Below are 4107 nucleotides of genomic sequence, written 5' to 3'. Positions count from 1 at the left end.
ATCAACATGTAAGTAAATCAATTATTATTCAACAACGATAATCCTACCATAATTAATTAAATTTATAATAACTAATTAAAAACACCAACACAGCCAAATAATAGCCATTTATCAACCAAACAACAGAACCACATCGAAAATCCGAACCGACAACTCGAACTACACAAATAGGGACAAGAACGCCCCTTCCGACAGCATGATGGGCAGCCCGTCACTAGGGTGACGCCCGTTATCATGTTAAATCCCTCAGACCGTCATTAATGTGACGATCGACTTGGAAAACCAAGCCTGGAGACCATGACGGTCCCCTTGTCATAGCGCTGACAACCGTCAGCTACTTGAGGTGCGTGACGGTCAACCCTGCACCAGAAGGCAGAAAACATAATTTGCCATGGAATTTCAGTGGAAGCTCAAATTATACGCTCATAATTTATACCACATATCGTAACATCCTAATAACACGGTAAACGACAGACTTATACCATTTATTCATCATTTTCATGAATTTCATGTTTATGTTCAAAGATTCAAAAATTCAAACAATGACATAAAATCATATACACATAAACATAATTATACACATACAAATTCAATCACAAAAATTGGATAATGATACCTTCAATCATCAATTTTCAGATCAACACATAACAACAAACATTCATAAGAAATTTCACAACAATCCTAAGAGAGTAAGGGTCTCTCTTCTTTATCCTTTCATGTAAAACACCTATATGGAAGTTGTTTTCCCCTACCCCAGATTCCTAACAAAATTCAGAATTAGAGTGATGGTTTGTTCTTCCTTCTTCAAGCCCTAGACTCCGTTTTTCTCCAAAACTCTATTTCCCGTACTAACCCCTTAAAAGCTCTAGTAATCCCTGTTTATTTCTAAAACCTAATTTAATCTTTGTTAATTATACTTAGGTCAAACTCTTTTTAGAATCCTCACCACTTCCCTTATTCTTCTTAGTTGTTGTATTCCATACAAAACTTAGTTCTAGAAAATGGTTCTCAGAGTCATGGACCACTTCCAAATCACCAATATATTAAGGGCTAGCCCTATTATGAACATATCTTTGGGGGATCTATTCTGAGTGTAGGTTCAATGTATCTTTGAGCTGCGGAACCTCACTGAAAACACTTCAGTTCCACCTCTTAACTTAGGTTTTTCTCAAGCCCGGGTTTTAGCTTCTCACATAGTAACATTCCCATTCAATGATATGAAAATACATATAATAATAAAGACATAAAATATGGCAAGAAAAATCAAATAAATAATAGAGAAGCAAGTAAATAAATAGATAAAGAAAATAGAGAAAGTAAATGATAACATGAAATTATATCACATTTTAGGACTTAATTCAATTAGATTATATTGTCATTTACTTTAATTTATCTCATTTTATCAGATATTATGCGGTATTTTCTTCCTATTTGTCTCAGGTAGCCTATTTTGAAGCACAAGTAAAAATGGAAGAAAAGGAGGTGTAAAAAGGAGAGAAAAAGAACCAAAGGCCAAAGCCCAGCCCAAAGCGCACAAGAAACCAATGCTGTGCCTGTGACGGACGTCACAGGGGGCGTGACGAGCGTCACACAAAACAGCCTTGTGACGGACGTCACACATGGTGTAACGAGCGTCACACCATTCCACTATCTTTTTGGCGCAAGTAACGCCCTCAGAAGACTTGAAGAGACGTTGAAGAGTTTGTGTCCTATATCCACGCCATGCATTTAGCCACGTTGAAGACCCTGGGGAAACGAAAAGCAGTTACCAACACCAATATAAATAGCTACTTCAAAAACCTAAAGGGGGTCCTCGGTTTTTCCACGCTCACGCTGCCGAAGCTTTTCCAATTATCTTTCTTTTTACGCTTCTGCAATTTTCTTTTCCAGCAACTTAACATTGTTTATTTATTTATTTCTTTTGCAAGTTCTACATTCTTTTTGCCTTGCAATTTACCTTTCCTTTTTTAGCATTTAGATATTTTTCGCATAATAGTTTCTACACCGGAAACTATTGTGTAACTTTTTATCGGATCTAACCTTACGTTAGATTCTAGTTTTATTTCCTTGGTTTAATTTATTGTTTAATTGAAGAATCCAAGAACAAATCCTACCGGCTTGTGGTGGAGTGTTCATGACTATTGTTTAACGCATTCAGGTTCTTTAATCATTATTTAATGCTTTGTTTTATTATTTATTTATATTATCTGCCTGTGATGAGTCTGTTTATGCATGATATGTATTTTTGTTTGTTTAGCATGTCTGGCTAATTCGCCTAGATATCGGTATGTAAAGTAAGCGAAATAAGGGATCAAGACTAAGTCGGTCTAATTAAACTTAAAATTAAAATCAATCTTTTTACGGTCTCAATTTACAGGTTTAATAACAAGATTTTTTATAAAAGTAAAAGACATAAAGAAGTTAAAATCAATAGAGCGAGAGTTTGAGGTTTTAACTGGACAGTGTAAATTAGGCATTAATTCTAGATCAGGGCGAGAGCAAGTTCTAGAGTTGATTAAATTCTGACCTTTTCCAAAAAGTATTTTTAAAGATTGAATGTGAGGACGAGAGTTAAGCATTCGGGTTTAATTGTATAACCTAAGTCAACAGAGCGAGAGTTTGAGATAAGGGTGTTTAAAACGGTCAGTGTTTTCTTAAAAAGAGTTTCTGCAACTTTATTATTTTCAAAAAGTGGTTTTTGACTTAATTATAAGTGACAGCTACATTAACATAAAATCATGGTTTATTCAACAGAGCGAGAGTTTGAGATAAAACCTTTAATCAATATAGTTAACTGAAACGATTTATTTTAAAACCAAGAAACCGACAAAGAATTGATTCCCTAGTTACGACAAACTACATACCGATATCCGCTTTATTAATATTTAATCTAGATCTTAGTTTAGTTTTTAGCTTCGCCCCCCAAACAATCAACCATTATTCACCTTAGCTTTACGTAGTAGCCTTAGATAACGGTATATCGATTCATAAGTCCCTGTGGGATCGATATCTTTTAAAACTACGCGATAGAACTGTGCACTTGCAGTTTGTACCCCATTCTCGACTCACATAGTCGAGCGATCAAGTTTTTGGCGCCGTTGCCGGGGACTTTTATTTAATCGATATCGTAACTCTTCCGTTACGCTGTAGAGACTAAGGTTTCTTTTTCTTCTATTCTTTCTTTCGTTGATTTGTATGCCACGCACTCGCTCACAAGGCGAACCGCTCTATCTACGAATCAACGATATCGAGCTATATCTCCGAGTCTTACGACGAATTCGGGAATATCGTGCTACAAACAATCTCCCTCCTATAGAACTTCCTGATTTCAAAAACCTTTTTCCTTCGATAACCGAGATGGCAGAACCAGCTCGTGCTCTTAGAGATTACGCAGCTCCATCGCAAGATGAGCCGCATTCAAGTATTGCTCCGCCCGCAATCGAAGCAAACAACTTCGAACTTAAACCTTCGCTGTTGCAGGCGGTGCAACAGAACCAATTCTCTGGAAATCCTACCGAGGATCCAAACCTTCATTTATCCGTATTTGTTCAATACGCTGATACTGTTAAAGCTAATGGTGTCACTTCAGAGGCAATTCGACTTCGTCTTTTTCCTTTCTCATTAAGAGATAGCGCTAGAAGATGGCTTCAATCTCTCCCTTCCAACTCAGTCACCACATGGAACGAGTTGAAGAAAGTTTTTCTTGCCCGATACTTTCCGCCAAGCAAAACAGCTATGTTAAGAGCCCAGATAAACGGATTTAAACAGAAAGACAACGAGTCTCTTTTCGAAGCATGGGAAAGATACAAAGACATGATGAGACTTTGCCCACACCATGGTTTGGAAGACTGGTTAGTAATTCACACATTTTATAATGGTCTCTTATACAACACAAGGTTAACAATAGACGCCGCTGCAGGTGGTGCATTAATGAACAAACCTTATGCTGATGCTTACCAGCTTATCGAGAGCATGGCCCAAAACCACTATCAGTGGGGAACCGAACGAACAACGGTGGAAAAACCTCAAACGAAAACAGGCATGTACGAGATAAGTAACCTTGATCACGTTAACGCAAAAGTGGATGCTTTGGTCCAGAAAATTGAA

The 4107-nt window shown here is 37.1% G+C and overlaps 1 pseudogene; it reads right to left on the bottom strand.

Moving 5' to 3' along the window:
• Positions 1-3742: 3742 nt before the first annotated feature.
• Positions 3743-3842, bottom strand: LOC127124280 (uncharacterized; annotated as a pseudogene).
• Positions 3843-4107: the final 265 nt, after the last annotated feature.

Source organism: Lathyrus oleraceus, chromosome 2 (genome assembly GCF_024323335.1).
Source record: "Lathyrus oleraceus cultivar Zhongwan6 chromosome 2, CAAS_Psat_ZW6_1.0, whole genome shotgun sequence".
NCBI classification, from domain to species: Eukaryota; Viridiplantae; Streptophyta; class Magnoliopsida; order Fabales; family Fabaceae; genus Lathyrus; species Lathyrus oleraceus.
This window is presented reverse-complemented; position numbering and strand designations above follow the sequence as displayed.